This window comes from Lutra lutra, chromosome 12 (genome assembly GCF_902655055.1).
Source record: "Lutra lutra chromosome 12, mLutLut1.2, whole genome shotgun sequence".
Taxonomy (NCBI): Eukaryota; Metazoa; Chordata; class Mammalia; order Carnivora; family Mustelidae; genus Lutra; species Lutra lutra.
In genome coordinates, this window is record NC_062289.1 from 30996133 (window position 1) to 31020029 (window position 23897).

Below are 23897 nucleotides of genomic sequence, written 5' to 3' on the forward strand. Positions count from 1 at the left end.
TGTGTTATCTTTTTCTCATACTCATAGTAACCTTCTTCCCAGAGAGACACTGATAACATCCAGATAATGAATTTTCTAAAGGTGTATAAAGTTATGTAGGTACGCAGATACGTGCAGAGCCGAGTGTTCCAGCCTAGAACAAAGCTTGCTCTGTGGACTCCTTCCAGTCTGTGATGACCATATCTTCAAATCATGGATAAATCAAACTCAGGGTACCTTCCTTCCTAAGGCAAACTACAAACTTCCAGCTGACTGCTTTTGGAAGCTGTCTATTACACTCAAGTTCATTACTCCTATGAGATTGCATTTTGCAGTTGGTTAGTAGATGTGAAGTGGAATACAAAGGCTACAAGGAAAAACTGTTTCTTTCTCTGGGATTCCATGGTGGTTTTTCATCTCAATGTACATAGCTCTTACTATGTGGCATTACAGTAATGGTAAACATCTCTGTCATCCCAGCCAGGATAAATATTCCTTGAGGGAATGAATTGTGTCTTCTTTATCTTGATACTTCCAGGTTTTTGTGTATGTCTGGTATACAAAAGCACCTAATAAATATTTGTGTTGTTGAATGCAAGACATTCATTCCCTTTGGAGAGTGCCCAAGAGTAAGAACACATTAAGAAAATGGCTTTATAAGAAAGTAGAGAGAGCTCTGACCTATTATTTGCATTTTTTTAAAACTGGATTCTGGTTTTAGTAAAAATTACAGGATTAAATTAACCAGAAAATATGAGAAAGATGCTGAGAGGTTATGCAAGATGTCAAGGAAACATGTTAAGGGATTATGTCTGGTCTCTTTCCCTGAAAATGTTCATTAATCCTTTTTTTTTTTTTTTTAAAGAAACCAGGAAGACAAATTAGAATTTATAAGGGGAAATAATTAGAGATGCATAGCCTGTAGGTAACCTACAACTGCAGCTGAATGTATATCTATTCAAAATTCAAGATGCTTATTCTTTGTTCTGCTTTTTTTCTCCCCAAAGGGCAAGGCCAGAAAAGATACTCTTTCTTCACAGACAAATGTGTGTGCCAAAAGCTCTCTTTGCTGTTCTCTACAGATAAGAAAGGTGTTTTTTTTGTTTTGTTTTGTTTTTAATATATTAAATAAAACCTATGCTTCTGGCAAATTCTGCACTTGGGTCATTTGCCTCAATTAGCTGAAATATGGGAAAGCTAGAATTAATGTTTCCAGAGGCGTATTATTTTTTACCTATAAAGCTGGTCTTTCCAGGGAGTGAAAACTCTAGCTCTGACAATTTTGGGGTAGTGATTTAAAGGGACGGATCTATTGGGCAAGGTAATTTTTTTTTCATTTATTTTGGCTAGTCAGTACATTCTTAATATTTCACTAGATAAATATCATAAACATGTGAAAATAAATGATAACTGAAGGCATGGGTCTTGGGTTAATCAGCCATGGGTTATTGTATGAGTGAGAGCAAAAGATGACCTGAAAGGTAATATCACAAACAGCATGGATTTTGAAGAACTGGTTAACTTTAAGATATTTTTTCAGTGAAATAATTGCTCTCCTATCACAGAAGACTTCGTTATACTTTAAACTTGACCCGTTTAATTCAATTTTTCTATTTAATTGTTCTTTAAACCTCACATGTAAACTGCATACAAAATTCTTTTATGGGATTAGAAATCCTTCGTCAGAGGAAATGACTATAAAAGCATTATGGAAAAAACCTGCAGGCAACTTTTTCCAGAGTTCCTTCCTGGTCTGCTCTTACTAGGGTGTGGACTGTGACTATGCCCAGTCCCTAGGGAAAATACTCCACAGCATACACATTTGGTAGCAGGAGGCGAGGACAAGACGTCTTACTCAAGAGGACTCTCCAGCTCCGTATCACCAGATCCAGGGTTCTTGATTTCTCTGGCTGTACCTCTTTTGTATTTTCTGATTCATGATTTAGTGTCCTTCCTGAAATCTCAATTTTAAGTGGCAAGCCAGTGGACCTTTTTTTCCCCCTTCACATTTCAGAACAATCCCCTATTTCTACCTTCCCCATTATCACACTTTTCAGCAGAATCATTCGAATGCTATCTGCAACAAAGGAATTATTGGCCTTCAATATGGCATTTTTCCCAAATTGAGTCTGCTAACCTTTATCAGTTATAATAAACTGTTTGTATTTACTAAATCTGGACATCTGTGTTTTGAATAACTATCCACTTTGCTTTGGGCCAAGATATAGATACAGATATTTTGAAGATTTTATTTATTTGAGACAGTGAGAGAGCGTACAAGAGCAGGGTGAGGGGCAGAGGGAGAAGCAGACTCCCCACTGAGCAGGGACCTCCCCCCCACCCCCGGTGCAGGGCTCTGATCTTGGGACTCTAGGATTGTGACCGGAGCTGAAGGCAGATGCTTAATCGACTGGGCCACCTAGGCGCCCCATGGGCCAAGATACATTCATGGGGACTGGCTTTACCCTCTCATTTTGTAACAGTTTGGTAGGGAGGGGGCTGCCAACAAAGGATCACAAACTGGGTAGCTTAAACAACTGAAATTTATTGTCTCACAGAGACAAGAATATGAAAGAGAATGTGTCCAGGCCTCTCCCGTAGCTTCTGCTGGTTTACTGCAATCTTTGTAATTCCTTTCCTTGCATGTGCTTTACCTCAGTCTTGCCTCTATGTTCACATGGTGCTCTCCCAAGGAGTGTGCCTGTATCCCAATTACTGCTTTTCAAGGATACCAGTTATAAGGGGTTAGAGGCTTATTCTACTCCAGTATAACCTCATTTTAACAACCGTAAATTATATCTCCAGTGACATGATTTCCAAGTAAGGTCACATTCTGAAGTACTGAGGGTTAGGACTTCAACATATGATAGGGTTTTTCTGGGGGGGTGGTGAGGGTAGATGGGGGCATTGTGAAAGGGTAGCACAATTCAATTTATAACACGCTGAAACAACTATAAAAGAAAAAAACACAAAATATTAAAACTTATTAGAAATAATAGGTGATACCAGAACAACTCTATACCAATTAATCTGAAAATACAAATGAAATGGATTAAAAGCCTTAAAAGCTTATTTATGAAAAAATAACTTGATTGGCCCTATATCCATTATAGAGATTGCCTTGGTACAGAAAAAACCTTGCACAAAGAAAAGTCCAGAGCCAGATGACTTCAAAGATAAATAGTATTAATTCTCTAAAAACTATTGTAGATACTCATTTTATGGGACCTTCATTATATTGTATTTTAGTTTCTTTGGGTTTTCTATAATAAATTATTACAAACTAAGTGTCTTAAAATGACAGAAATTTATTCTTTCTCAGTTGTGGAGTGGAGAGTCTGAAATCAAGGTGTCAGTAAGACCCCACTCCCTCCAAAGCCTCTAGGAGAGAATCCTTGTCTCTTCCAGCTTCTGGTATATCCAGTCCTGGTGTTCCTTGATTTGTGGCCCTATCACTTCAGTCTCTGCCTCTGTGGCACATTGTCTTCTCTTCTGTGTGTCCTGTCCTTTTCTATCTATTTCAAATGTCCCATTGCTTCTGTCTTATGTGAGCATTTGTCTTTAGATTGGGAGCCAATCAGATAATCCAAAATAAGCTTGAACCTCTCAACATTCTTAACCACATTTTTTTGCCATATAAGGTGATAGTTACTCTTTTACCATATGAAATAAAACTCATAGGTTCTGGGTATTAGACATATCTTTTTGAAAATTACTATTCAGCCAACTAAATACTGATGTCAAAACTGGGCAAAACTCTTATGATAAAGGAAAACTACAGACCAATATCCCTCATGAAATCAATGGAAAAATTCTAAATAAAGTTTTAGAAATTTGAACACAATCATTTGTAAAAGGTTTATCCAGGAATGCAAGGATGGTTGATTATTTTAAAAATCAATCAACACAATTCACCATATTAATTGGTGAAAAGAAAAAGAAAAAAAATATGACCTAGAATTTGACTTAAATTAGTAGCTCGGGGCGCCTGGGTGGCTCAGTGGGTTAAAGCCTCTGCCTTCAGCTCAGGTCATGATCCCAGGGTCCTGGGATGGAGCCCGGCATCACGCTCTCTGCTCGGTGGGGAGCCTGCATTCCCCTCTCTCTCTCTGCCTGCCTCTCTCTGTCTACTTGTGATCTCTGTCAAATAAATAAATAAAATCTTTAAAAAAAAAATTAGTAGCTCAATATCAGTGAATAGCAAACTTTCTCTTCTAGATCTGAATACTTTGAAATGATAGTCTCCATGTGCCCAGTAGAGATTTGATAAGATTTCTTTTAAAGCCAAATTTACTATTTTTTTTGAAACACTGAGATTACTTTATTTCTTATGTTAAAACTTCTTTTATATTATCAAATTAGGATGTTGGTAAACGGTATATATAACTGTACTTATTTATATATAGATATATGCTGAACTTGCATAACAGTATCGGCTTACATAAGTCCCTGGAAATGCTACTGATCCATAAAATTCCAAAGTCTGGGCCCCACTGTCCTAAAGCAGCACACCACATTATCTGTCATGGTAGATATATTCTCCACTGTCATGAGACAGAGAGGCAAAAATAGAAAGGGAAATAAAGCACATGAAATGTTCTCTCTCTGAAGTAAGTGTAACAGAGTAGAAAAAAGAGGGAAGAATGACTTCATTCACTAGAAAACATAATCCACTCACTGTTCTGGACTCTTCTGATCCACAAATTTAGCAACTACCTCCCCTCTCCCCTTAAACACCACACCTTTGGTGATGGGAATGGGTAGGAAGAAGTTAAGATAAAGTTTTCCATTGCTGCTATAAACATTGGGGTACACATGGCCCTTCTTTTCACTACATCTGTATCTTTGGGGTAAATACCCAGTAGTGCAATTGCAGGGTCATAGGGAAGCTCTATTTTTAATTTCTTGAGGAATCTCCACACTGTTCTCCAAAGTGGCTGCACCAACTTGCATTCCCACCAACAGTGTAAGAGGGTTCCCCTTTCTCCACATCCCCTCCAACACACGTTGTTTCCTGTCTCAATGTTCATAGCAGCAATGGCCACGGTTGCCAAACTGTGGAAAGAACCAAGATGCCCTTCGACGGATGAATGGATAAGGAAGATGTGGTCCATATACACTATGGAGTTTTATGCCTCCATCAGAAAGGATGAATACCCAACTTTTGTAGCAACATGGACGGGACTGGAAGAGATTATGCTGAGTGAAATAAGTCAAGCAGAGAGAGTCAATTATCATATGGTTTCACTTATTTGTGGAGCATAACAAATAGCATGGAGGACAAGGGGAGATGGAGAGGAGAAGGGAGTTGAGGGAAATTGGAAGGGGAGGTGAACCATGAGAGACTATGGACACTGAAAAACAACCTGAGGATTTTGAAGGGGCAGGGGGTGGGAGGTTGGGGGAACCAGGTGGTGGGTATTGGGGAGGGCACGTATTGCATGGAGCACTGGGTGTGGTGCAAAAACAATGAATACTGTTATGCTGAAAAGAAAAGAAAAAAAAAAGATAAAGTTTTCCATTCTCTTAAGAGATTTCAGTTGTTGACTCTCCAGCCAGAGGAAGACTAATTCTTGCATTCAATCTTTGCTTTAAGTCCCTGTCCTCTCCCCTCACCCAGTAAACTGAAAGGAACAAATAGAAACACCTGCTAACTCTTTGTTTCTCTTTCCACCTCCCTCCTCTTACTTTTCAAAAAAGCAAAAGTCACACCTATCACCAGACCATGCCCTCCCAAATTTTACCACCAAGAATGCCACACCTAAGGGTCTAAGAAATGGGATGGAAGGAGTGTGGACACGCCTTCCTCCTGCAAACGCAGTTGTCTCTCTGCCCCCACTACCACTGCAGTCTGAAGACCATTGGGCATATGGTATGGATGAAGCCTCGCGTAGATGAGGGTGGCAGGTGGAGTAGGGAGATGTGAAGCCAACGTAGGATTTCAGGAAGTAAATTGGAAGTATTAACCTGGAAACATTAAATGAAGACAGAAATAGCTTCTACAGCCTGCCTCTGGCCAGGTACGCAGTTCTAATCATCTGGATACCTTTGGTGGGAAGCTAAAGGATGAGGATTGCTGTTTTCCTTTCTTTCTGCCTCCACTTTCCAAATTCATTTTGGGGTGCAAAGCTGCCCCACATGCTGCTCCCACCATAAAAAACCTCCATCAATGTCCTGTTCACCATTTTAACATGTTTCAGATTAAAAAACAAAAACAAAAAAACCCACAATGTTGTCATCTTAGTCTAAGGTTGTAATTCATCTTTAATAGAAAAAAAATTAAGCAAAAAGAAACATCAATAGACACAAGTATCAGAATACATATTCTTTATCATACCTTAACTCATCCTGGCCACAGATGGGATGGCTGGCAGAGACTATGAGGGCACAGTGCCAGGCTCATTTTCATTTGGGACTGCACAGATCTCTTTCCCTCCATTGCTTGGATATTTCTCTCTTAATTCTTTCTTTAGATGGCTCTTACTCCAGTGGCAGAACTCAAGCTCAAGTAATTGATCATTTCAGGAGGGGTATGTTACACTGTCACTTCCTTGGCATCTTGATACAAGTTTCTGATTCTAGAGCAACCTCTTTCCATTTAAGGTAAAGAGAGCTTTTCCTTTACTGTAAATAGAAAGGAGAGTCAACCGGATTTATAGTGAGCAAACTGTTTTTATCTAATGGAGCACAGAGATACTTGGAATTCATGTTGATTATGTAAATTGCTTACGAATGCCTTGACAGAGTTTGTGGGCAAGCTGTCTTTTTTTTTTTTTTTTTCTGAAAAGGGTGTTTTTTTTTAAAAAAAAAAAAAATTCCCTTCTTTCTTTTTGCCTGTAACTACTTAGAGAAACCGGGAACAGAACCACATCCATCTCCCCCCACCCTTTTTAATAAATATAAGACCTTTGATTCTTCTCAGAATGAGATTTTACAAAGCAAGCAGATTAAAAAGGCTTGAGAAAAGCACAGTCAAGTAAATGTAAGATGGTTGCAGTAAACAACAAAATCCTGGGCTCACTCAGAGGAATGGGTTCCTGTAGGCTGTACCTAGCCTAGCTCTGAACTGCCAGGGGGAGGAATCTGGATTTCATCTGTGAGAAATGGGTAACTGGTGGAAGGCTGTACATTGGAGAGGCACAAAACAAATTTGGGCATTGAGGACCATGAATCTGGCAAGAGTATACAGATGGGTGAGTGGAGGGGAAGAGTGGGTTAAAAGGCATCCATATTCCTCTTGAAGAGCCCTATAGAGTCTTCCCCACTAGTAGGAATTCTCTGACAGATCACCAGGTGCCACTTACAGAAGCCCTGTAATTGCCCCCTCCCCCCGTCCCGGCTCAACATCTAAGGGTGCGTACTGACAGTACACATTTCCATAGAGAATTAGGCTAAGAAAAATATACACATCCACACGCACATATATATTCAGAGCGTAATACTCTCAATCTGAAGGTGAGCATTTTATAGCATATAAAATGTATATTAAGTTACATTTCAATGACAAATAGCATCCAGGTTGTCAAATGATTTAATACAAGATGTCCTCATTAATTCAGGTCTGAAAATCTGTGCTCAGAGTGCATGTAAGCTCCTGATGTGTTTTTGGAAGCATTATTTACTTAATGCCACTTTCCCAGGTGTCGATTTTCCTCCCCCCAAAAAGGAACTTCTCGAAAAAGTGCTTCCACAAAGTGTTACTCTTGTCTCTTCAAATCCATATCCTCACTTAATAACATCTCTTCTCTCCTTAGTCACCTCCCTTAAGTTTCCCATCTTCAACTATGGTTATTTGTTGAAAAGAGAGAACTTTTTTTCAGGGTGAGACCTGAGAGACTGCCCTCCAGCTCTGAATTAAATAGCGGCAAAACGCAACCCCTTTCTCCAGATCTCTCTCCTCTTGTTCAGCTACAGTGCTTAACACGCCCATGAAAAGCTATAATTCTTAGGCAAGGGAACTGACTCAAACCATTCTGTGCTAACTCTTCCATTCTTTTGAAGCAATATTTTTTAAAAAATATTTTATTTATTTAAGAGAGATGGGGAAGGGGGGAGGAGCAGAGGGAGAGGGAGAGAACACACTGGGCTTGATCTCATGACTCTGAGATACGACCTGAGCCCAAACCAAAGGTCAGATGCCCAACCAACTGTGCCTCCCAGACAGCCTACCTGCCTTAGGTTTTTTGAAGACAACAGGAGCCACTGCAATATTGAGGCTCTGTGATGCTCCCTTCAAAACCGTGCAATTAACATGTACACTAAAAAGCAGTCATACATAAGATTTTGACTTATAAACAATGTTTATTTAAAAAATAAAAACACCATTGTTTGTAAGCAGGCAGAACCATTCACTCCACCTGTAAGTCTCTGTAAGCTTGTAGTCCCTGTTATCTTTCTCAATGTGCTAACCACCACCTCACCTGAAAAGATCCATTCAAGACACACATGACTTCCTTACAGAGGTAAAATTCTGTTACTCTTAAAATCATCATCATCATGCAACCCAATCTCTTGTCTTAAACTAATGTCAGGACCACATGGTCTTGGGTGCTATCCCTAAGCTAAAGACTGGTGATCTCCTAGATTTGAACAGTGTTCCTGCAAAGATCTGAAGGGATTTTTATTTTTGTCATCTATTGATATATCTTAAGTACCTTGTAATTTCACCAAGAAGCACTGATTTTATCATACCCTAAGCAAATTACAAAATAACTAAATCACCAATAAAAATGTTTCTGTCAGGGGCGCCTGGGTGGCTCAGTAGGTTAGGGCCTTTGCCTTTGGCTCAGGTCATGATCCCAGGGTCCTGGGATCGAGCCCCGTGTCGGGCTCTCTGCTCCGCAGGGAGCCTGCTTCCTCCTCTCTCTCTGCCTGCCTCTCTGCCTAGTTGTGATTTCTCTCTGTCAAATAAATAAAAATATTAAAAAAAATGTTTCTGTCATTCACCAGTCTAACTTGAATAGGAGATGTTGATCAAGATGCTTTATAGTAACTGTTTCTAGAATATAGACTTTTTCACATTATGCTAGCTATCATCCCTGCAGTGTGGATTCTCCTCGAGGACAAGTGCCTATAAAGCTGAAGTTTAACTGTTTAGCATATTATCTCACTGCCCACGTCAGAGTATTGTAAAGTAAATCATAGTCTTAAGTTATCTAGCGTATTTGAGAAATTCTGGACCATGAGTAAATAAAGCTGAAATCTACAGATGGATTTGTTAAAGTAATATTTAGGATCTTAGAAAAGTTCCTCATTGTAGTTATTACTTTCCTTCCTTCCTTTTCATTTATTGAATAGGTAATCTCCAATATTCTTTCCACTCCTGATATCATATATCCACTAACACAGAATGCATCTTGCCCTCTTTCACATAACATGCTGGTAATATTCCTATTTTATAGATGGAAATGAGGCTCAAAGAGGAGATGAACTGGAGCCTGCAATGGGCCCAATTTGATTGATGTTCTGTGGTCGAGAGCAGGAAAATGTCACTATTTTTTTTTTATTTTTCTGTGATGGTCTATCAGAAGTTTACTGCTGAAGGGCCACCTTACTCTGTAGAATTAGACTTAGAACTCACCAAAACCAATTCTTTAGATGTTTTCTCACAGTCCTTGCTCATGACCTGTATTATGAACCTCAGTTTAAATCCAAGAGATACATACTCCCTCTAATGACTAGAGTTGTGTTACTGGGTCATTCTTTCCTGTCTCATTCTTCTCTTCAGAGAAAAGTTTCTCCAGTGAGGCTTCTCAGCCCCTCAGAGAGGTAGACCTCTGGTGAACATGCCTTACAGAATGAGCAGACATGACCCCGGAATCCAAAGATCCTCCTGCCATTCACCTCATCAAAAAAACCCTTGTTGGAACGTGGGAAACACTGGCAATCTTTTAATCTTCCCAGAGACATCAATACCCAAGATGCAAGGTCCTGAGCTATATGGACGGTTCCTTCTAGCTGCCTGGTAAAGCAGTAGATTTTTCAATGAATCTGGGCAAAGGACATATAACCTCACACCTTGTTCTAGAAATTTCCAATAATTTTCTTCACATAAATTTTCTTCTTCAAATAAACTTTCCATCCTAGGTAAGGGCATCTCTGGCTCCTTTTTAGTCTTTCCTGCTTTAGGGGATACACATGTTCAGAGGAGCTGTGGGCTGAGTGGCCATCACACATTAGATTGATGCCTATATGTATGTTTCCCTGGCCCACAGTTTAAAGACATCTCCTCTTTCCTCCCTCATCTTCTCTATTTCATAAAGAGGTAAGAAGAAGGACCTCCAAACCCTTTCTGCAGAGTTCACCTTTTCCTTGATTTCTGTCTGCCAACTGGGCTTCGAGGCAGAAAGTAGGCAATGCCATTAGTCTTAATTTAATCAGAGGATATTGTTTAATCTGCCAAAATCAGACACCCTTTCCTCCTTAGGACCAGCATGAATTTAGTTTATGTGATTGGAATGAGTCAAATATTAGAGGAATCAAATAACAAAAACTGCTGAAAGTGTTTTACAAGAACTTTTACTCGGTTTCATGTGCTGTGCCCAGACTAGATTTATTTATTTTCTACCTTGCATTTAATCCTCTGTGTCAAGGTCAGACACTTCACTTCTCTGAGTGCACCTGGCATTGCTCCCTTGGGTTTAGGGGCAAACAATCAGTGTCCATGGCCTTCAACAACGAAACCTTTCCAGTAAAAGGCAGAAAAATCTTGCTTTGCACCTTGTTTGGGGATGAAGACTAGGGGACCTATGACAAAATTTATTTGTAACCTGCTCTCTTGTGCTATACCTGCACCTGTGGTAAAATTCCATGAGACATTTCTTTTCTGTCACATCTGGTCAAAAAAGGGATTCTCAAATAGGTTAAGGAACTTACATCTCAAATGACAAGTAAGCTCCATCCCAAAAGGAAGGAGTTTTAAGCAGGAGATAGCATGTGTTATTCATTCTCTGATAGTGCAATACTTATAGGGAATAATTTATGCAGAATAAACAGTAGCATGACCCCCAAAATGACCACTATTTATTGACCTCTCTGTCCCAGTCAAATGGAAATAGCACTTCAGAAACCATGAAGTCTGGGCTTCAGTGGAGCTTTTCCCAAAGATCTTTCCTAACAGTGATGTCTGTGTCTCTCTTAACTAAATGTGTGTTAGTTTTCAACTGCAGTTTGATCTGCTCTTTCACCATCACATACAGGAATTAACTTCCTTTGATGTAAGTGATTTCGTCCTTTTCAGATATGTCCACGTTTTAGCTAAATTTTAGCACTGCCCCGGAAAACCATTCTGGGGATTAATGCTTTTCAGTGTTGCAGCTTGGTCAAGTGTTAAGCTTCTTAATGTTTGTCATTTAGTTTAAGCTAATACAGATTGGGGCTTGATGAGTTCTCACTGGGATCATTCATTCCACACAGGCCATAGAGGCCTATGTCATCACTTCTCATGACACTGTAAGTATGCACCAGGAATGTCACTTTCAAGTTCCTTTCTTTTAGAAATACTCAACTGTATGAGTGAATGTCTGAAATGGTAGATTCATCTAAAACATAATAAAATGATGTTAGTTTATTAAATATCATTCAATTGATTTCCTCCTTAGAGGGTATACTCTGTTTTCAGCTCTGCCACCTAAAGGAAAAGGTCCCACTCTTTAGGATTATCAATGGTCCTGATTTCCTTTTGTGAACTTATTCTTGGTGTTCTGTGAATATGCCCACTGAAATGAGGAAACTGTTTGCTAAGCCCAAATTTATGATATGTATTTTATGCTCAAGTAACACAACCAGCCACCACTGACCAATTCTGTCTAGCTTGATACTAGTTATAAGCAAGTTACAGAACTCATTTCTTCACTTCTAGAAAGAAATGCTATAGATTTCCTTTGAGAATTCTCTATGATTGTTAACTCTAGAATTAAGAACTTAAAATTTTTGATAAAATTTCTGTTTTATAGAAGCTATAGGCTTCTTACCTTTTTATCTTTGGACTTATATATAGCCTTAGCAGTCTTAAAATTGACATTAGTGAAAATATATGTGGGTTTTAGTACAATGTATAAAGATCTAGTCTGGAGGTTGAACCAAAAGAAGCCAACCAAAGTCTTCTACCATAGTTTCATTGATTTACTTCCCATACTGATTTCCACAGAGTTCAACAGGCTAAATGATCTTCCTTCTCTTTTTCCCATAAAAAGTCCTTTTTTGGATCTATTTTCTCATAGGGTCAAGCTGAGACCTGAAATCCACTGGTTATTATTTATAATGATGGACTTGTTCTTTATAAATTTCCCAGAGCATAAATTGCACTCAAAGAAGGTTTTAACCCTCAGTCATTAGTGGTTGTGGTAGGTAGCCAGTGAAGAAATGTGCCTGGTTAATTCTTAGCAATCCCTGGGTCAATATACTGCACATATTTTAAAGAGGCCCACCAGAATTAGTGCCTAATTGTGGATAATTTCCAACTAGTGTCACACCTGGAAATATGGAATGTGAAGAAATGTTTCCTGCAATGTCTTGACAATAAATCCATAATAGTGTCTACTATAATCTGTTCAAAGTTCATGTCAACTATCACTTTCTCCAGTGGTTGTTAAGGATCTCCTGCTTTGCCCATTACTAACTTTGTAACCTTAGTTTTATCTAGGGTTCCCAGATTTAGCAAATAAAAATGCAGGACACCAACCTAAATGTTAATTTTAGATGAGCATGCACTATTTGAAATGTCTTTAAACTAAAAAGATATTGCTTATCTCAAATTCAAATTAAACTAGATGCCCTGTATATTACCTAGCAATACTTATTCAATCATATTCTCTAACTTTTATTTTCCTCTAAAATGTGGCCTCTTGGGAGATGAACACATTAAATGTGTTAATGACCTGGGTGGCTCAGTCAGTTAAGCATCTACCTTTGGCTAGGTCATGATCCTGGGGTCCCAGGATTGAGTACCATATTGGGATCCCTGCTCAGCAGGGAGTCTGCTTCTCCTTCTCCCACTCTCCCTGCTCATGCTCTCTCTCTCTCAAATAAATAAAATCTTTTTAAAAAACGTGTTAATGGCTTAAAAAGAGGTTTGTAAACAATAAAGGATTGGTTCCCTGTTATTAATGTCATTATTAGTATTATTTATCTCAGTCAATTATCCAACTTTTACCTCTATACGGCTTACATTTAATTTACTTCCAAATGGATTATTTAAAGATATTAATATTAATGGTATTTCCCCTAGAGATCAAAATAATAGTCTCTGTTGTTTTTTAAGCAAGGATTTAAGATTGTGTTTTGGTGTCTATGGGCATGAGAGCAGTTTCCTCTTAGTTTCTCCTGGCATTGATGGATTGCCTGCATCTGTTGTACAAACAATCAGGGTGAAACAGCAGGAAACAGGGTTCCAATTTGACTTTACTCCCTGAAATACTCTAAGCATATGGTGAGGTGGCAAGATTGTACTCCCAAGGTGGGAATTTTGAGAGAGCAGGGGGAGCCTACATTTTTACATTGCTCAGTTGGATGCCTTGATCCTTCATTGCAGGATATTCTCAGGCAAATGTGCACAAATAACTAGGTTCCTCTCCACTTGTACCTAAGGTGGCAGAACTGAGGAAGTAGTAAATGCTAAAAATTGGCAAAAGATCCTTTATTCAGAGGAAAAATTTTTACCCTAGTCTCAAATAAGAATTTATATTTTGAGAGGACAGAAAGGAGGAGAATTTTTAAAGTCTACAGTGGCTGGTTTTAAAACAAGTATTAAATCCCATATTTAAGTTTTACAATCTGGACACTTTCTAGATTTCAAAACAAAACCAAAAAACCTTCACACAAACATTCACAGTCTAGATAAAAATAAATCAAAGAAGAAGTATTAGTACGTGGTTCCTTTGTAGTTTAATATACTCTCAGCAGATAGAGCCTCCTTTACAAAATCACACAAAGATGTTTATTCTGAAGAAACAGGTGACTGGACATCCTGGTCAGAAAGGGTGACTTTGTGGTGCTTACATCTTTTAGGACATATTGCTAGTCAGCCATCTTAACTTCCAGTTAATCTAACACAAACTAACTTCAGTAAAAACAATGAAGAGACTGAAGTATCTCATAAAGCCAGTTTATGTCTAAGAGGATCAATGTTTGTACCCTGGCTTCTGGAAAAACCAGAACCAGGTACCCAAATATGGCTGGTATTCTCCCTCCTTTTCTCATCTCTGATTCTTTCTGCAAGTCAGAGTTCACCAAACTGTAGAGAGAAGGCTGTCAAGAGCACCAAGCACTACTCAAGAAAAGGCTGATTATGATTACTGCACTTTGAAGAAGCCTAGTAAAGAACTCTGATTGGCCCCTTTTTCCAATCAACTGTGACTAGAAGAAGGTACTCAGATGGAATTAGGTGTCCATCCCTCTATTACACAATTGTTGGGGTGGGCTTACAATTGCATAAAAGAACTTCTAGAAAAGATAACATAGATGGAATGGGGAATAAGTTTCCAGAAAGGCACTTCTGTACAGAAGAATGCTGAGGAGACAAAATAATAGGTATTCACTCCACAGAATCCATGACTATTACACTAACAATTAGATACAAAAGTAAATGATAAATACTGGTGAGCACTCAGTTATAACAGGGCACCATATTTGGAGGTTGGGGAAAGCCTTTTTCAAGGAATGTCCTTTAACTTGGAATGTAGAAATAAGTGGGGGAAAGGTATTCCTGAAAAGGGAATAGTAAGTGGAGAAGCTTTAAGGTAGGAAAGTGCTTAAGTGTTGAAAAGGAAAAAAAAAAAAAAAGCTGACCAAAAAAACCCAAAACAAACAATAAAACAAAAAAATCAAGCCTATTGCATGCTGAGAAAGATAAAGACATACGGTAACACAACTTGAAGTTACAAAGGCATGGGTCTGACCATGTCCACTGTGGATGAGGTTAAAGATTTTGTATTTTTTTTCCTCAAATGCAATGGGTTTTGATTTAAAATGTGATAGAATCCAGTGGATGTTTTCATAACTTACATCACACAGCTGAGAATGCCAGGGCCATGGAGGGTAAGAGTAGATATATAAACAAATAGAAAACATTTGTAGTTGGGATAAGGTAAGAGATGAAGACTGAAATTACATATTATGTCTTGCTATTTTGAGAGATTGACTTTTTTTTTCTCCTACTTTACTGAAAATCACCACGTGGAATATCTATATTTAGCAGGGCTGATGGAGTCTGACATTTCTTAATATGTGCCCACCTGTTCCAAGATCATGAGAATTTAAGTGTATTGTTGAGACACTGGATTCAGCTCTTATGTGAAGAAAGAAAAAATACTAAGTTTGAAATGATGCCTTTCTGCAATAACTATTCCATAAAAATAACCATGTATTAGTTTTAGGAAGTTAGAAATGCCTATCAGAGATGGGGCACCTGGGTGACTCAATTGGTTGAGCACCTGGCTCTTGGTTCACGACCTCATGGGTCATGGGATCAAGCACACATTGGGCTTCCTGCTCAGTGGGGAGTCTGCTTGGAATCTCTCCCTCTGCCCCTCCCATTCAGTGTGCGTGCTCTGTCTCTCTCTTCTTGCTCTATCTCTAAAATAAATCTTAAAAAAAAGAAAGAAATGCCTAAGACAGTTGATATATCCCACTGCCCCTTTTTCAGCAAGACTTTACCAAACTGATCAATAATAAAGAAAGGAGTGTGACATTTTTAAAGACATCACAGAAATTGAATCAACAAAATGGATTATACAAATGCTAGAAATACTTGTCTTTGTTCTCTTTGTCATTACTGTTTCTGGAGAAATAATTTCTTTGAGATAAACATAGGACAGAACTACAGTGGAGGTCAGCAAAGGAATAAAAATACTCCTGCTTGTATGTGGTGAGAAAACACTTAATCTGGCATTGAGTCCACACATACTTTTAAAATAGAACAGAAAGGGAAAATCAGTCCAAAATTACCAGTTACTTTTTCTACAAAGTGACCACCAACCAATTTCATGGAATCTTTTTTTCCTTTTTTAAATTCATTGTCTGGATAGTTAATTTGGCCATGTGTAAAGACATCAATTTAATTATCAGGATAACCTCACCAACAAAACACAGTTATTTACAGTGTACCATATTTTTACACAGCAAAATTCTGTAAGTTAAGTAAATTAACTAAAAACATAAACAGAGTTCTCCCTGGTTAGGACAGACTAAGCTATCCTGCTGCCACAAGACACTGAACATTAATTCACTGGCTTAAGGAATAAAAAAGTTCCCTTACTCATGTAATAGTCCAGGATGGGTGTTTTAGGCAATGGGCAACCTAGCTACCCACATGCCATGATTTGGAGACCCAGAGGGACAGTGGCTCTGCTACCTTCAACAAATGACTTCATAAGCAATGATGCTCTGCTCATCTCAGCCAGTAGGAAGAAAAGAGTATATATGGCAAGACATCCAAATTTGGGGCGGGCCAGGAGAGATTCAGTTACATGGAAATGCCTCTGCAAAGGTATGGTGTATCCAGTAAGACAGCTGAGTCCCAGCCCAACTCCATATGTTTGAAAGAAGAACATGGATTTCATTGGAGACTTGTTTCTATTAGGTATTTAAAAGAAGGTAATTTTTTTTAGAAGAATATAATGTAAATATCTAAAGAGACTTAAAATATAAGGCCAGTCCTCAGTTCTGAGTCTGGCTCACAGAACAGCTGTGGGAGCTCTGAGGGGGGTGCTTCTTCATGGGGGGAGGGAGGTGCATGTTAGCTATAGCTCTGACAGTTAGGGGCTATGTGATCTCGAATGTTCTCAAGACAATGCAAAAAACCAGGGTATGAATTCAATGACTTTAGGTAATACAAGAAAGTAAAGCAAATGACTCAGTGGTGGATATGGAATGAGAGCTTAACAGATGAGATTTTTGTGCTTCTGTTCTCCACATCATCTCTGGCTCAGAGAGGTACCATCTTCTGAAGGAACCAGACTTAGCATCAGGCAACCTAGAGATGCCTCCTCATAGCCCCTAACAAATTTAATGATTAGGATATGTTTATAGATCAGGTAGGATTTTAGGGTTCTACTCAATGATACTGGCTTAATCCAAAAAGTTGGCTGTGGCTCATCTTGCCCTTCTAACCTTAGTGAGAGGATCAGGGAGCTGTACACATCAGGAGGGGGATCACTTCAATGAAGTCCTGGGGTTGGGCCAGAGCCCATAGACTGAGATTTCCTCCCTCTGAAGAAAATTCCAGATTTTTTATCAAAGTATTCAGCCAGAAGGTTGGGGTGTGGTGAGATAGAGAGAAAGAACAAAAATGACAGAATTGGTCCCATGTAGTCAGCCTCCTCAGAGAGCCAAATAGTGAAAGTAGGAGAGATCTATTAGCAGGTATATTCATCAAAATTCAGAACTGAAAGGATATATATGTTGAAGAGTATTTGTGTGTGCATGTGTGTGTAGGGAGGAGTAGGTGACAAGGCTACTAAATAAAATTTATGGGGAAAGACAATCAAATCAAATAAGGAGGAATTATCCTTACATAGGCATTGCAGTAGAGTATGAAAATCTCTAAATAACTTTCTATCAAATGTATCCTGAATAAATAATATCTATGCCTTTTTACAGGGAGGAGAGTTAATATTTAATATTAAGCTTACTCTTGTCAAAAGCAGGCAAGAAGAAACTAGGTTACTGGTCTTAGAAACATGCTAAAAAGCAAGCAGTGTGATAAATCTTTTGTTAAGTTGTATTTTTATAAGTTTTCTCTAAACAGCACTGCTGAATATTGTCTGATAAATTGTAGAGGAAATTGGCACCCTTTAAATCTTCTGAGAAACCAAACAGTAATAGAATATATTAGAAGAAGCATGGCTGCAATTTATGGTAACCATCAAAGACACAGGATAAATTTGTTTTAAATGAGAAAAGTTTATAAAGTAATTAAACTATTTTTCTGACCAGGGAAATATAATTTAGGCTTAGTCTTGTAAAACTAGCATATTCTTTTGTTCTTGGAGGCTGAAATTTTAGGGAGATATCAACAACAAAAGGAACTGACAACCTGTAATGTGCCTAAAGAAGGGAACACTGTATCTGCATAGAAATTGTTAAAAATGAACAATTGTTCACTCTTCGGTAGAGTCAGTCAATAGATACTCTGAAAGCCTGGAATAAGCAGGGGCCTCACGCGTAAGATAAAATCTCAACCCTCAGAACAACTGTTCTCAGCCTCACCTTGTAGACATATTTTATATGATAAGGCATCCTGTCTCCAGCTCCTCCAATCAAAATGTGCGCTCAGCTCAGATGCAATTGTTTTTTTATAACAAAGCGTTTCACGGGAATGCTTCATGGAAAACAGGGAGTGAGGTAGTGTTTCAGACTCAACATACTGAAGAGCTTCTTGCCCTGAAAGATCTGTAGTAATGCCGCCATTATAAACGCTAGAAGAATATAATTCTGAAACCCAAATAACGCGTTTTTGATTATACCTCTCATTTGATCAAGAGTGATGTCCATTGTTTTCCTCTTGTCACCACACTGCACATTATAGATACACTGCACATTATAGATTCCCTTATTTCTGTTAGTGGCTACAGAGAGGAGCACGACAACTCTGCTTGGGGTCTGTATGTTGAGTGTGTGTGTGTGTGTGTGTGTGTGTGTGTGAGTGTGTGTGTGTATACCTGCTGAATCAACAGCTTACTTTTGGTATCACCTTTATTAGAGTGCTGTTTAGGGTAGGCTTGAATTGAGGTGTGGCCATTTCAGTTCAAGCAATTAAAAAGTGCATTTCAAAGTACATATAGGGGTGCCTGGATGGCTCAGTGGGTTAAAGCCTCTGCCTTCGGCTCAGGTCATGATCCCAGGGCCCTGGAATTGAGCCCCACATCGGGCTCCCTGCTCCTTGGGAAGCCTGCTTCTCCCTCTCCCACTCCTCTTGCTTATGTTTCCTCTCTCGCTGTGTCTCTCTCTGTCAAATAAATAAATAAAATCCTTTAAAATAAATAAATAAATATGCATATAAATATATCCTAATGTTCTGTTTTTCAAAAGATTTCCTCAAATCCAAAAGAATACACAGTTTCTCACTGAAACACCCTCCACATCCAATCCCAAGGAAACTTGTTAAAGTACACACACACACACACACACACACACACACACATATTTACTGTTTTCCTATAATCTACCTGAAGTTCCGCTTTATAATTTTTTTTGGAACTTCTGCTTTTCTGCTTTTTTTAATTATTTCTTTTCTTGGGCATTCTTTGGCTTGTCTTTTTTCTAGTTTCTTGAGCTGGGTATCTGTTTTCATTTTTTTTATATTTGTAATGGTGGAAGTGTTTGTATTATAAATTTTTCTTTGACCACTGCTTCTAGCATATCCCAGAGGTTCTTGTACATAGTATTTTTATTATTTGACTGAATAGTTTCAATTTGTATGTTTCCATTTCACCTGAGTTGTCCAATAGAAGAATTTTTTTTAAGATTACTGGTGGAAGGGCCTCTTATTTTTTTGATTCATTAATAATTTCTAGTTCTATTGCATTGTAAGTGGAGACTATATTTTGTAGTACTTCTGCATTATAGGACATCTTGATGTTTTCCTTGTGAGCTTGTGTGCAGAAAACATAAATATTCCATAAGCATCCAAAGAGGAAGTATATTTTCTATTATCAAAGCCTAAACTTTGGTATATAATGATAAGATCTATTTTATTAACTTGTTCAGGTCTTTGGGTTCTTTGATTTTTGGTTTGTTCACTTGATCTGTCTTGATCTGAGACTGGTGTACTTATATGAGTTATCAATTAAAAATTCAGCCTATGGGGCGCCTGGGTGGCTCAGTGGGTTAAGCCTCTGCCTTCGGCTCAGGTCATGATCCCAGGGTCCTGGGATCGAGCCCTGCATTGGGCTCTCTGCTCAGCAGGGAGCCTGCTTCCCTTCCTCTCTCTCTGCCTGCCTCTCTGCCTACTTGTGATCTCTCTCTGTCAAAAAAATAAATAAAAAATCTTAAAAAAAAATCAGTCTATAAAGACTTCTATAATTATGCTATTTCTATCTATGTTTTAGAGTTTTTACTACATAAACATGGTTGCTGTATTCTTTGTTTAATAGTATTCATAAATACCTTATCATTTTGAATCATGGTATTAGCACTAAAACATATCTCTCATCAATATTTTTAGCTTTTTGGTTGAAATGTTACTTTATCTGATATCAAATTCACACCCCTTCTTTCTTACCATTTCTGAGGACCCAGTATACCTTTGTTTGTTTTGTTTGCTTGCTTTTCTGAGTCCCTTTATTATTCCCCTTGTATAGAGCATATGGCTTGGCATAGTTATGGAAACCAAAGTAAAAAGCCCAGTGATGGGTATTAAGAAGGCCATGTACTGCATGGAGCACTGGGTGTCATACGCAAACAACGAATCTTGGAACACTATTCAAAAGATAATGATGTACTGTGTGGTTACTAACACAACAATAAAAAAATACATTGTTTTAACAAGTAAGTTAACTTCATTCATATTTATTGATATGACTGATATGTGTCTTCTAACCTGAATGTCTGAATTCTGTTGGTCTCAATTTTTGTCACAATAATTTTATAACTATGCATATTAGGTTATACTTGCTACATTTATTTCTTTACAAAATGTGCATTATTTGCTCTTTAATTAAAAATGATAACTGGAGCTCAGTCATTTAACCATAACCTTTAGGTTAGGTTATGATTTTGGGGTCCCGGGATCCAGCCCTGCATCAGACTCCCTGATCTCTCTCTCTCTCAAATAAATAAATAAAAATCTTTAAAAAGTGATAACTAGGAAGAATTATATTTTCATTCTACTTGTCACCTTTAAAGTTATGTCTTCCATAATGCCCTCTGTTTTATATTTTCTTTGGAAAAGAGTTTTGAGAAAAAATTCAGTTTGGAGCCCAATATAATCTTATTTTCTAGTTTGTTAGTTTTTAACAATACCCTTGAAATCCTACCTATTCCCTATATGTCAACCAATTAGCTTATTCTACTTTCTACTTCTCCTCTGTCGTCTCCACTCACATCTCATTGCCTTATTTCTGCTTTGCCACAAAATACAATATCCATGTGTTCATCTTCTACACTTACCCACACCTTTGTTTTTGTCTTAGGTCCCCAGTTACATGCATTAAAGCCCATCATCAGTGTTTGGTGACATTTTCCCAATCATTTATTAATTGAATAAAGCTGATCTAATAAATTCTTCATGGAGAGCTCATATATACTGTATGTTCTAAGCTGTATGAGTTTAAAACTATTTAGAGACACTTAACCATAAGAAACAAACTGAGGGTTGCTGGAGGGGAGGTGGGTGGGAAGACAGGGTAACTGGGTGATGGGCATGAAGGACGGCACATGATGTGATGAGCGCTAGGTGTTACATGCAAGTGATGAATCACTAAATTCTACCCCTGAAATTAACAATATGCTGTATGTTAAAAAAAAAAAAAAACTCGTTTGCAGGTTTTTTTTTTTAACCTTAATGTTTGACAAACACCTTTGTTGGACATAAAAATCTGTTCCTACGTTCACTTATTCCTTTTTCTAAAGTGACTCTCTTTTTGCCTCCTCTTGTATTTTTTTATTATTACTATTATTATTATGTACTAACATATATTATATTAGTTTCAAGTGTACAACGCGAGTCCATATTTGTATACATATGAAATAATCCCCACTATAAGTCCTATTAACATCCATCACTGCACAGAGAATTTTTTTCCTTGTGATAAGAGCCTACAAGATTTCTTCTCATAGCAACTTTCAAATATGCAATATAGCATTACCGATCATAGTCACCATGCTGTACTTGGCATCCCCATGACTCACTTACAACTAGAAGCTTGTACCTTTTGAACCCATTTACCCGTTTTACCTGCTCAGAGTAGATGGATTCTTCCTGGCAATGCTTTTGGCTTAACTTTACTCTGGTCATTAGCTCTGTTGTTTCTTCCTTGTACTTTTTTTTTTTTTTCTTTTTAACACTTCTTGCTTGACCTCAAGATCTTGTGGCATTGTGGGAACATAAGAGATCATTTGCTGGGACTTGGTTTTATTTTTCTCTCTTTTTCCTTATTCTTCACTTTGGCTACAGTTATTTTAAGTTAAGCCACACTCTAGCTCCAAGAATGCTGAGTGTGTTTCACATACAGTTCTGTTGATCTCTGTTCTTCTCTGTTATATTGCAGGAGATATTGAGTGAGATGGATTTAGGCACCAGTCATTCTTTAAGCTACTCTCATGACTTTTTTTTTTTTTTTAAGATTTTATTTATTCATTTGACAGATAGAGATCACAAGTAGGGAGAGAGGCAGGCAGAGAGAGAGGAGGAAGCAGGCTCCCTGCTGAGCAGAGAGCCTGATGTGGGGCTCAATCCTAGGACCCTGGGATCATGACCTGAGCTGAAGGCAGAGGTTTTACTCCACTGAGCCACCCAGGCGCCCCTACTCTCATGACATCTTAAGCTACTCTCATCACTTCTCTTTTCCCCAAGAAACCAGAATCCAAACACTCCCTGCTGGGAGTAACTACAGGGCATTACCCAAATGTTTCTCAGTCTTCACTTAATTCACTTCTTGAGTCTTCATAGGGTACCATAGTCTAGGCTCAAGGTAAATTTACCTTAAAATCCTCCTTATTAGAAGTCTCTTACTCATGCCCTTAAAAAGTAAGGAAACAAGATTGCTGAGTATTTGGGAAGCAGACCTCCTACATTCAGTAGCCAAAAGTCCCAGTATAAATAACTCCCGGGTCAAGATCTCCTAAATGTCTTTCTTGAGAATAAGAATTGCATTCAACAACAAAAAAATGTAGCTTCATCACTAAAGCGCATCACTGGAAGAGGCTTGGAGATTGTCTGGTATGACTAGAAATTAAAAACTAAGATAAATACAACAACATTTTGGGACGCCTGGGTGGCTCAGTTGGTTGGACAACTGCCTTCGGCTCAGGTCATGGTCCTGGAGTCCCGGGATCGAGTCCCGCATCGGACTCCCGGCCCCACGGGGAGTCTGCTTCTCTCTCTGACCTTCTCCTCGCTCATGCTCTCTCTCACTGTCTCTCTCTCAAATAAATAAATAAAATCTTTAAAAAAAAAATACAACAACATTTTAAAACTCCCGTAGACACTGACCGAGTCATTGCCAGAAACCAGATCTCCTGATTCTCATTTCCCTGCTAGTGTTTGTGTTTTCATATCCAATGCATGTTCATTTATTTTATACTTACAAAAGGAACAACCTACTCTTCTTCCCCACACCTTCTTCTTTCACAAACATTTAAAAATTAAAACCAAATGAGGATAGTTAATTTCAGTACATATTATTTTTCCAGGTAACTGTCACAATGTTTCTAGTTTCAATTTCTTAGAAAGGAGCAATGTCCAGGTGACTTAGAGAGAAATCTGATTATTGGCCCAAAAGGAAAATTCTGTATTCAAGTTAGCAAATTTCAGTACAAAAATAGTTTGTGTGTTGGAATAGCCTTTCCTTTTAAAACTATGGAATGCTTTATGAATTTACATGGCATCCTTTCTCAGGGGCCACATTAATCTTTCTATCATTGCAATTTCAGTGTATATGCTGCCAAAAGCAAATGACAGTATTGTTTCTTATGCTTTCATGCCTTGTTTATGTAAGAAAATGTTTCAACAGTATCAAGAACTACACAATCATTAAGCGTTAAGTTTAGTTGGCTAGCCTGAACAGAAAACCCAGATTGTATGTTCTTCTCATAAATTACTTTACTGCTAACCAAAGCTTCTGGATAGCAGTGAGAACACATATAGCAGTATTACTTATGCCCTGAGTTGGTATCAAGCCAGTCAAAAGCAAATAAAGTTGAACCCTACATCAACCAGTAAATGTATGATCTCCAGCAACTTTTATGAAATTCTGAAC

The 23897-nt window shown here is 38.2% G+C and overlaps 1 pseudogene; it reads right to left on the reverse strand.

The window, feature by feature from the left end:
• Nucleotides 1–23491: 23491 nt before the first annotated feature.
• Nucleotides 23492–23592, reverse strand: LOC125082758 (uncharacterized; annotated as a pseudogene).
• Between the last annotated feature and the right edge of the window lie 305 nt (nucleotides 23593–23897).